Source organism: Ursus arctos, unplaced genomic scaffold, assembly GCF_023065955.2.
Source record: "Ursus arctos isolate Adak ecotype North America unplaced genomic scaffold, UrsArc2.0 scaffold_3, whole genome shotgun sequence".
Lineage (NCBI taxonomy): Eukaryota > Metazoa > Chordata > Mammalia > Carnivora > Ursidae > Ursus > Ursus arctos.
Window position 1 is genome coordinate 45,709,250 of NW_026622985.1, and position 12,142 is coordinate 45,721,391.

The 12,142-nt window shown below is 38.5% G+C and overlaps 1 protein-coding gene across 3 annotated transcripts in view; it reads right to left on the reverse strand.

Moving 5' to 3' along the window:
• Window positions 1–771: 771 nt before the first annotated feature.
• Window positions 772–12,142, reverse strand: part of CRPPA (CDP-L-ribitol pyrophosphorylase A) — a 305,622-nt gene continuing 294,251 nt past the window's right edge. For 2 of the 3 annotated variants that reach the window (XM_057304543.1, XM_057304542.1), the window contains one exon: window positions 772–11,609. The gene's annotated coding sequence lies outside the window, so the exon portion shown is untranslated. The remainder of the gene's footprint in view (window positions 11,610–12,142) is intronic. The other variant, XM_057304541.1, reaches the window with a different exon arrangement.

A 12,142-nucleotide genomic window follows, 5' to 3' on the forward strand; every position in this document is an offset into this window, starting at 1 on the left:
TCTATAGGAATGATCTATTTATTCATTTTAAAGAGTCATGGCTTTCTGGCCTGTTTAGTTGATGTTATTAGCTATTTAAATATTTCATAGTTATCACCAACCTTCTCCCTATAAATATGGTATATGATTCTGAATACTGTACTGTAAGGTCCATTTACATGAATCGCTGGGTCTGGGGCTTGACTATTTTTCTATGTTCCTTGATTTTATGTAAAGGCATCATTGCCCCACATATACCTGACAGCCACTATGTCCACCAATAATATCATATAGACCACAAAATAGTCTTACTGTGCCATCATCCCATGGAAAACTTTATAGAGCATCACTTTCAGTGCATTGCAAAATGTCAGCAGTTTTGTGGTTCAAAAGCAACAGAAAAAGAAAATCTTCCTAATAAACATCATTCATCTCCCAGGAAACAGCGAGAGTGTGGCCAGAGTGATCATAATTAAAAACACATTCTCTATTCTTAAGGAAGTCCACTGCAGGGGCATTCAAAGAGCTCCAGGAATTTATGCTTTTATTTTCTCAGCACTCTTTCTATCATAAACCTAAAAGAGTATTGATACCAATTTTCTTTTTGCTATCAGGTCATTTTCAAATGGAAGAGAACATTCTGCTACGTATTTACATAGAAATCCTTCATGTGTGCTTCAATCCTTTTCTATCGATGAATTCTCAATATTCTGATGCCTAAGCTTTTCACATTTAATTCCTAATTACACACCATAGATCAACTACACTTCCTTCTCAACCCGTTCTATTTACTTTTTCAAAAATCTGTGAACATGAATCACTGAGTTCCTTGTGTCTACAGCATCACCGCACCGTGGCCTCTCCAACATTAGATAGGCTGTGGCAACATCACCTGTATTATTCTGAGAATTTGTCTGTATGTCATTTTTAAAGCAAAGCAATCTATGAACAGATGATGGGAATCTTGGAGAAAATAAAAGAAAGTCTATCTTTGGATATCCTCTACCTATTGCTAGCTATTTTTGCCATATGTCTCCTACTAGCCCCCTCCTGCTGCCCTGCCACACGGTTCTTTAAGCCCACCTTCTGCCTCTGCTCTATGGGTGTAGGAATGGGTGAGAACAATTATTGAGACAACATAGAGAAGAGGAGAAGAAGGGAATGGTAAGAATCTGGCATTTATCTAAAAACTATGATTAAAAAAATAAAAATTATGATGTAATCCTATAAGTTTCTACCTTGAAAAAAAATTTTTTTTCATAACTAAGACTTTAGAGAGCAAACTTCAACTAAAACTTCTTTGCTGGTATATCAGTTTCTCATTGTTGCTGTAATAAATTACCACAGACTTGGAGGTTAAAACAATCCAAATGTATTATCTGACAGTCCTATAGCACAGAATTCCAACATGGATCTCAATGGGCTAAAATCAAGGTGGTAGCAGGGCTGCATTTCTAGAGGCTCTAGAGGCAAGTCTATTTCCTTGCCTTTTCCAGCTTCTAAAGGACACCTTGATGTCTGGTTTTTTGGCCCTTCTTCCACCTCACAGCCAACAGTGATACATCTCCCTGACCTCCATCGTCAAGCCTCCCTCTGATTCTCCTCCTGGCCTCTGTTTCCACTTTTAAGGACCCTTGTGATTACTGCCCCCCCCATTATAATGCAGTGGAACCTACCTAAAGTAGGCTGACAAACAACCCTAATTTCATCTTCAATCCTTATCGTCCTCTGCCATGTCAGGTAATGCATACACAGGTTGTGGGGATCAGGATGCAGATGCCTTTGGGACCATCCTGCGGACCACCATCGTGAGCAGAGTCCTAACGTGGTAATTACGCATCACAGAAGAGGCCCTCCCTTTAAAGGGAGATGCAAAATGCAAATCAAAAAAGTGGTGGGGCATCAAATATTTAACTTCATCAGACGGGGACCAGATTTTGAAGGCTGGGCAAGCGGCTTAGTAATACTATTAAGTGTCTGGGAGGTGGTTTGTTTGGGCGGAGAAGGCAAATACATTTATGTGGGAGCTTAGATTTTAGCCTTAAATCTTCAGCAAGGGACTTGTGTGCCTTTGTCAAAGCCACTCCGTCTGGGGTACAGGTCCCTTGTGAAATCAACATTTGGATCTGATAGTGCCTGAAACAACTCAAATAATCTCAGAGTGAAAATAAATAATATAGCTTCGGATATTTCCCAGCCCAGAAGTTTGTATTTTAAAGAAAATGAAACCTTTAAAATCTGTGTCAGCTACTAGTTAGGGGGAGTATTTCTTTCCTTCACATATCGTGCATGTGAAGCACTGCTATTCTGTGAGCCTGTGTGAAGAACTGGAGGGAAAGCAACTCTGTCCTTCTGTTTGGGTTGCTTCCCTCATGTTTTTGATGGTTACTGATCCATCTCTATTTTCTCCTTCTGCTAGACTATAGATTTCTCAGAGAGGCATCCTAAATGAACAACAGGGGTCATAAAGGTAATACCTGTAGAAGCCAGGCAATGAAGATGATCGTACACAGTCTGAGCATGGGGCGGGGGGGGCTTCTGGAAGATTAAAGCGTGTGCCCCAGTGAAGAAGGAGTGGCTACTCCTCAGGCTGGGACCATGTGCCTTGAAAAAAAACAAAAAAATGTCCCCTTATCGCTAGATAGCTGCATCTTGACAATGAAACTTCCCAATTTTCAAACATAAGCAACAATTTCATACTTTAATATAAATATGAAAAAAATCATAACCATGGGTAAAATCCAGCTGGAGGGCTTTCAGTGTGTGAATTGTGGTGAATTTTCTAGTCCTTATGAAGCTAAATGCGATCCAATGTCACTCAACCTAAGAGGTATACATAATAATGTTTTCACGTGCTTGTGAGAAAAAACATAGTTATGTACGGAGTAAAGGGTTGGACTATCAAGTATTAAAATACAACTTAACATTTTCAAACCTTTCATTTTATTTTTATGATTTCCTATGAATCATAAGGGCCTTTAAATAAAATTCCTTCACTATCAAAGCATCAATCAAGTTCTTTCAAAAACAATTTTGTTATGAGACATGCGTGAGAGGAAATATTTGGTTTGTGATTTTCACAGTAATATCATTTCGGTCATTGCTGAGAGACTGAACATCAAAAAACATTTTAAATCATTGAGGGCTGAATGCCATGTTTTAAAGGTCAATGTCAGTAAAATAAATACAAGCACATTTCGCAACTTTTGTGACAGAGGAAAGCCTGCAACACACACACACACACACACACACACACACACACACACACACACACGATTGTATGTAAGTATGCATGCATGCACATATAGAGATGTATACAGATTCTGTTTTCCTGCTAAAATGATCAGGGTGTACGAAGAAGCCCAAACAAAATTAGCAAATTCTACCACCAGGTGGAGCTTAGCTTCCATTAAAACAGCAGATACATAAAAATAATTCAAGAGCTTGTTTGAATTATTTCTATACCTTAAGACAAGATTGAAGTAAAAAGTAAACTTTAAAGAAGACTAAGCTCTAAAAGCCTGTTACAAACGCCAGTTATCAAGGACCTTAAGTATTTTTCATGAGAGTACACAACTGATAGGGTGCTCAGGGGCCACTCAGAAATGATCTGACAACTGACTTCCTTCCTGCCCTTTTCCTTTTCCTTCTAGGAAAATGTTGTTAAATTCCTAACCATTTAAGCACTCTCTGTTAAATAAAAATCACAGACATCACCATAACAGGACCTAAAGAGTAAAATTACAAAAAGGTATAATCATATAATTATGCAAAGACTGAAATGTGTAAGTTACACATTAGAACATGTATCCTCCGTTAGATGAAATCAAATTGCAATGCATCAAACATCTAATGCAGTGCCCAAAACAGTTGGTAATTAAAATTGTTTCTGCCACAGTTGCAAATGAGACAACCATTTCATGATTAACCCCTACCAAGTCAATGTTCTCCAAGTCTACAAAACACTCACTGTGCACTCAAAGAATACCTAGGCCTTATAGAGCAGCCAATTATAAACTCAGATATGGTGTTTATCCTCAAACCGAGGAGAAAAATGCTATACAAATTAGCGTACCTGACTGGGTGTGTAAACTGGTAGGAATTTATACCTGGTAAGTACTCTAAGAATGTGGAGGTCAGGGAAGGTATGCTAGTAAAGCAGAACAGGACTGAGTATTGTAGGAAGGGTGGGGATTAAAGCAACAGAGGACAGGTGCCGTGCTCGTGGGAAGAGCAGGAACACAAGTCAAAGTGCACAGCTGCTGTGTGGTCAGGAAGGCAATGGGTCCGATTGCACTGCAGGTGCATTTTGGCCTAAAGAGTACAGCTAGATAGGAAAGAGAGAGGTGGATTAAGATGATGGGCCCCGGTGAGAGACAAAGGTGGATTTGCTTGCTAAAGAAGAAGATAGAATATTATTGAAGATTGTGGGTCAGTAATGCAGAGTGAGGAGAGCATCATTTACGTGGCTTAGTGAAGGGAAAGAAAATCTGGGAGGCTTACTCAGTATGAAGTGTGCCTGCCTGCCAAACTTCTTTTACACCTGTTACCAACAATTACTATTCTAGATTCAAGAAAAATAGAGGTGTGTGAAACATGCCCTCTACTTTTAAGTTGTCTAGTGGTAAAATACTGCAAATTTTCTAACAGCAGGAAAAGCACTACATAAGTACAGATGCAGAGGCAATGATTAAAATGTGTATAAAAAGACACAGAATAGGGCAGGTCAGACAGTAACAATGTCTTAAAAGGTGCAAGGCAAAAAAACAGCATTCCCAGGAAATGGTAAGAGGTTTGTTGGTGTGTGTGGCATATAAGTCATGAGTAGCTTATAGTAATGAGAGCAGAAACTGAAATGATGGAAGAAATGGAGAAGTGAGCCTAGATTTAATGGTTAATTCAAAGAAAGATACGGAGTTCCATCAGGAACTGAGGGACAAGTTTCAACAAAAGGGTCCAAAACTCCCAAGGTGGGAGAACAGTGAGTACTAGTAATATTGACAAGATGAGAATTTGGGGAACAAATCAAACTTGAGAAGGAAAGGAGAACCTCAGTTTTTTACTAAGTTTAACTTAATAGTAACAAATCCAAGGGTAAATATTTTTGGTAAGCGACTGGCGATATGACTAAGTTCACGTGATATTCGTTGGGTGGGGGAGGGGTTCGAGAGAGACCAGACAATGGTGCTCAAATCAGTATCATTCATCATCTGCATCCCTCTTTTAATACTAACTCTGTGGAAGTCAGGATTACTTGAGTAATTCATGTGTGTTTTGTTCTTTGTGCTTTTTCTTCCCACTTATACTTAGAGTTTGTACCCTGGCTTTATTCTTGCTGCAGGGATTTTGGGTAGGGGGAAAGCAGGAAGAACCTAAAAATTACAGGTGCTGCTGGTTCTGCCAAATTCCATTAGATTCCATTAGAAAGTCAAACTCCATTAAATTTACTAATGATATCTGGGTAACGGGAACAGAGGAAAGACTTTGAGGCAGGAAGAGAAAGAGATCTGGAGATCAGGAAGGGGATAATGGAACCCGGTTGGGGTTGTAATGTTGGCCCTGTGAGGACAGTGGGGACTGACAGCTGAGGACCAGAGGGCAGTTATGATGCCTGGTGCTTCTTGAGATCCAGGGACTCCCTACATCCCTGATTTGAGAGGAGCCTGCAGGATGCCTGAAGTCGACTTCTAGCCTATAACCACACAGGATTGAGGCTTGAAATCAGAGATAAGTTGATTTTCTAAAAATAGGTATTTTTAGACACACTATTTTATGAATTGAGATTCCGACACATTACAGAGACTCCAACGGATTCTGAGATATCACGTGATCTAGGTGTTCCATCTCTCTCGCTAAACAAGACTGTACGCTTCTCAAGGGTTTATATCGCAACAGATAAAGGCTTAATTAAAGGGTGTTGATACTGTTGAGAAACTGAAATTAAATTTCATGCCTGAAAGGGACCTTAGCAGGTTACTGTCACATTTGATGAAAACTGGCATTAACCAGACAGTAAAATCTTAATGCTTAGCCTCAAGGAGATTACATCTTTAAAGTGGACAGAGATGCATAAAGGGAACATTTCAATAAAATATGTAATCCGTATCCACTGGTGCTATGTGAAGACTGGCAAACGAAGATGTGCTGCCTTACATGAAGGCTTAGGGAAGAAATTAAGTAGGAGCCTAAGTTAAATCTTAACAACTAAGGACATGATAAGACAAAGGATCTTCCACCTCAAAGCCCAAAGTTTCTCTCCTCTGAACTCTTACCAATACCAAATATACCACTTATTTCCCTCTACCATCTTCCTATTGTCATAATTTTCACTTATTTTTCTCACCTTTCCGGAGAGAATGCCATGGCGAATAGGAATCCTAATTTCTCTCCTTGCAGAATTCCCACAGGACCTTGAGGTCTTGAATATAAGAGACGCTCAGGAATTCGGGATTTGGTCTGCTGTGTAGTTCTCGTCTTACTCACCAGGAGACACACATCTGTTGCTAATGACTAACTCCGCCAGTTGGCCTGAGGCCCACAGAAGAAATCAAAACAAAAAGTGGAACACAACTCATTAAGTAAGTTCCCAACAGTTTTTATCACCATATCTATTATTAGTTATTTCTCAGTGTCATTTATAACATTTCTTATAGTTACTGATAACTTTTCGATCCTATTGATGAGAAGCAGCACAGAGGAAATTTAAAAAATTCAGGATCTCGGTACTGGCCGTGCCACCTGCGAGTTGTGTGGTCTTCGGAACCTCACTGGCCTGTAGGAGCCTCAAGCTCATCCGCCAGATGGCTAACTGAGCTCTCACGACAGGTACACCAGACACGCAAAAATTATTAGGAAAAGATTAAAGTGCAACTTAATGGTAACGATTATTGAATAGTTCTCTCTAAGCTACTTTTACTCTAATAAAGATGACAGAAATTCTATAAAGAGAAAAAAAGGCAGAATCCTTCTTTTACATACTTCACCCTTACTTTGTGTCACTTTGTGAAATGGTCTTCTTTGATTTATTCAAGTCTCATAAAATATTTCTCCCAGTTAGATAGGAGATATTTTTGGGGAAAAAAGTTGACCATGGCTAAGACTAAAAAAATCCGGACTTCAGGAAATGTATCAATATTCACACTATTTTCTGGTTAACTTGCTGGCCACATGACCCTTTGTCTTGAAGAGAAGGGATGATGGTGCTTTCACCCTCCTGGGGGAGTGGGCTCATCTTGAGATACGACATAAGCCAGGACCTTCAAGTGGGGGTGCAGGAGAGGGTAGGCACTGCTTGCTCTCTGGTCCAGAAATAATGGGGCCCAAACCTTCAGGAATCTGATAGTAAGCCAGGTGAAGACAGGCCTGATGTGAGAGGCAAACCTATCCTTGCTTCTCACTCGAGGCAGAATGTATCCCTGCAGCAACAGAAAGATGACTGCAATTTTAGGGAACGTCCAGCCTCTACCTTCTTGAATTGCTTCTTGATCAAGCTCTCTGAGTGAGCTGTAAGAACGTCTAAGATCGATACCCTGGATACAAGGACAGTCCCTCCTCTGGGGCTGCAGTGGACACACAGGGAGAGCCAAGACTAGAGGTGGCAGAGCCCAGAGTGGCTTTCTCATGATCGTCACTAGTAACAGAGGTTATAGTATGGCAACACAATGAAAAATAAAGAGTCAAAGAAACTAAGGGACTTATTTCTAGAGCATTGATGAAATTGCAGGGAGGATACTGTGAGTCAGGTTGGCCACTGGTAGAAACCACATGAGTTCATTTTAACAACATGGGTTTAAAAAACAAGAGTGTAGAATTGTTTTACATCATGGGCTAGGTAAGGCCTCCATTACTAAATTTACACAATTACTTAAAAATTGTGTTGAATCTGCATTGCCAATCGGTATTATTAATTATACAAATTACTATGTGCAAATATGTATTAATTATGTATGAGGAGGTACAACATATTTTCTCTATTTTCCCCATTTGAGATACACTTTGCTAAATCAGTGGTAGATTATCTCTGTAAGTTCTTCTTACACATGCATAAAAGCACAAGGTCACAGTGCAACTGTTTTAGAAAAATTCTTTCAAAAAAAAAAAACATGGACATGAAAAACACATATCCACATTTTTTTCTCTTTCTCTACATTCTCTCTCTCCACACATATAACCACACACACACACACACACACACACACACACACACACAGAAAATCAAGAAGAAATTAATAAAGATATCATAATGGGGATAAAACTTTTAACAGATTAAGGGAAATTGAAATTAAGGGGAAGTTTTACATTTAAGCTTTATTTCTGAGTCAAAGGAAATAAAGAGACCACAATTTTCAATTCTTATGCTGAGATAGATAGCTGGAAGAAGAGAATATATCCAAAAAAACAAACAAACAAACAAACAAAAAACCCCACTAGAGGAAAAATCCCCAATCTACCAAACTGTCATTCACTGTAGTCACAGATGTATGCAGGTGTGTAGCATCACTAATTATTAGTGATGAAGATAATTTACATATTATATATTTTATGTGCTAAAATAGTATCAAGCAGGAGCTTCAGAGTTGATTGTTGATATTAAAGAACTAAAAGTTAGTGAAACAAAAATGAAATTCCATTTAGGCAACATACAGATGTTTGGGAAAAAGTAGTGGTATGCATGACTACATGATTAACCCAAATCTTTTAATATCCGTTAAGATTCCCAAACCAAAGGCAAGAATATCTGGTCTCTAGCTGCTTGTCCCAGCTGTCTCATGAAAGCATATTGCACTGATCTTCAATTCCTGATTCGTGGTAGGACTTACGGATATTCCCACTGAGATACTCAAAATTCTTAATTTGTTTACACATTTTGGCTTCTTTCCAGATTTTATGTGAACAGTAACTGATCCAAGAAACAAACAGGCGGAAATGTCTTTGAATAGCATTCTTTTACTATCAGGTCATACATACCTCCATTCAGTATAACAGGGAACTGAATTCCTGAACTGGGCAGCTCAATAATACATTTTTAACACTCAGGGGGGATTAAAGAGAACGATTTTCTATTCAAACAAGAAAAGAAAAAGGAACTATGAACTTAACAGGGTCTTAAAAACACACACAGGATGGAAGAGAAATTCCTTCAAACTATTGAAAAAATAAGTAACATACAGATTTTATCATCTATTTCCTTCTCCTCAAAGGGATGTTTTGTTATCCACTTAGACTGAAGAGCTTGCCTTCAACCAAATTAAGGGCTCAGATGTAAAGAATAAGAAAGGGGAAAAAAAGAAAAACCTCACATACCAACAAACCAACCAATTTCAATAGCCCATTTTATAATGAGGTAGAACAAAGAACAAAATGGATAGCTCCAGAATGGCAAACCTCCAGAAACCTCATTCAGTTAATCTTCAAGATGCTTTGTCAAACCTTATCCAAATAACCCAATTATTACAGTCTACAGACTAGTGGAAATTCTTACAAAATTGGCTTCCTTATGGAATCTCAAATCATGTCTCCACTCGGGTCAAAAAGATCACTAGGACTGCCTTGGTGAAGTTTTTGTCTCTGGGCTCAACTGCAATTTTTGCAAAATGGAAAATGAGGGAATGTGTCCAGGTAAAATTCTGGATATAGATTTAAATCAGATTTTTTTTAAAAACCTTAAGTAAAGAACAACCCTTCCTAGTTACAATCTAATTCCCTGAAAAACTGTCCAAAGTAGAGTCAGAAATTCTGCATTCCCAAACCCAGTTGGTCTTTCAGTGTGCCGGGTGATCAAGCGTTCCTTAATCTCCGCAGATGCCTTTTTCCAACTGTCATGTCGCAAGGTTGATACAGACCTACCTCACAGAGACCCTGCAAGGATTAATTAAGGTTAAAGTGGAAGAAAAAAGTTCATTTGACAAGTCAGGCTTTATCCGTGCTGCTAAAGAGACCCAGATGTTTTAACAACTGCTCAGATTATCTGGTTGCATCAACTAAGTAGACAATGAATTTACATAATGCATTTCAGCTGTGAAGACATTTTTAAAAATCAAAGTTTCCAATATTTCAGATGGTAAGAGAAAATAGTCTGGCTCCTCTCAGGTCTAGCTCATTATATTGGACATCACCCCCCCACACAAAGCTTCCCATTGAGCAAATATCGTGATATATGCTTAGGACTGTCTAATGGCAAGGGAAGACTTCATACTTTGTCATGCCTAGGCATTTTTCTAGACTTTCCTTTCTCCTATAAACATGATGAATGGATTTCTGCTTCTCTCTTCATGTTGTCTTGTGTTGCTGGGACACAAATGGCTCGATGTAACTCTAGTTCATCAAGAAAAGTACTTACTTCTACTTTCATCTTACACTTTTGTTATTCAAGTATGTTTGATCATTCACTGAATGAGGAAACTCCTACAACTTGAGACTTGAGAGCCCACAGAGATGGCATTGATAGTAACTGTATGTTGCTATCAGTCCTTGTTGATTTTACTGGCATGTGCAGATCCAGGGATGTTCCAAAATATCTTTGTGTGTTGAGGATGGTGATGGGCAAAGGAAAGGAATACTACAGAAACACTGAAAGACAAGGGGATTGAGGCTTTTTAATTTTTTCCCCTCTTGCTATTTAAGAAAAAGAAATTTGAGATTCCCATCTTTGAGGGTCATTCTTTAAGGGATCTTAGAATAATATGTTTTGTAATATTGCATTCCACTGTGTTTAGGAATATAAGCTCTAAAGTGAGATAAGCCTATTTGAATCTCATTTCTCCCACCTGCTGTTTGGGTGAGTCTGAATATGTTTATTTAAAACGTATGTGCCTTGGTTTCTTCGTTTTTTAAATACAGATTGGTATAGTACCTAGTACACAAAGCTATTATGAAGAAAAAATAAAGTTGGGTACATGCAAAGCATGAAGAACAGTTTCTAGAACAACAGTAATCCTTCAATAAATGTTAGCTATTTTTATTATTATTTTAAGTGCCCATATTTTAACTCAAAATCATCTTAGGCCTAAGGAAGTTTAAACTCTTTTGTAAATTTTTCTAAAACATTCGGGTCTATTTTTCTCTTTTCGTAACTACTGAAAAGGGAAGGACGTAACCTTCAGAACCTTCTCATACTTTGGGCCCATGACTCTGACCAACATTTCTCCTCATCAGCGTTCTACGTTGGCTACATGTGTGTCTCCAGATACATCCAGGCTTGTGAGGACAAATATGTCATGCACCACCAGAGAGCTTCTTTCCTTGACTACCATTTGGTGTGCAAACAAAAAGTTTCAAAACCTACTATTAGTCAAAAACAAGGAGCATTTATTGAGCTCACCTGTCTGGTGGAGGTCACCTGAACTGGCTAGGGAGCCCTGCTGATCTCAGCTGGGCTTCTTCATCTTTTGGTTGATTAGCTGGAGATCAACTGATCAGGGCTCTCATTTTCCTTTTGGAGACACCGGGCCAAGCAGGACATGTTCCTCTCATAGTGGGGGCAAGAGTGGAAATGAGCAAGCAGCGACATGCAAGGTCTCTCGAGGCTAGCCTCAGTCACGCGCTGCCACTTCGGCCTCACTCTACTGCTCAGAGCAGTTACACGATGAATCCCAAAGTCAACGAGCACATATATATTCCTCCTATGGGAGCTGAGTGGAGAAAAAGAATACTTCTGAACCAGAATTCAACCCACCACACCCATGCAGACACTGTGAAGTGATCACAATAATCTTTTCCACTGTGACTGAAGAAAGCTTTTATATCCTTAGTGGTCACTGTAATTGCTAGGAAATCTGCTAAATATGAGGGGAAGAAGAAAAAAAAATCTGAATGAGACTTTTTTGCATATTTTTAATGAGACATTTTGCAGATTTTTAATATATCTTACAGAATAATAAATCTGGATCTCGAATTCTATCTGTAATATAAAACATCACATTGTTATTTTTTGAGAGTACATGTTATACTTAGTTATTCAACTGTGGTCAAGTTAGTAGGAAAAAATATGTATATATATATATATATATATATATACACTACATATCAATGATAATTGCCATTGGATTTTAAAATACCAATAAGTATTTGGTTATTTATCACTTATATTTTGTCTTAAGAGAATATACTGAGAATCTTTAATAGTATGTTACTTTTCATTTAGAAAATGCATCCATTTTTCACA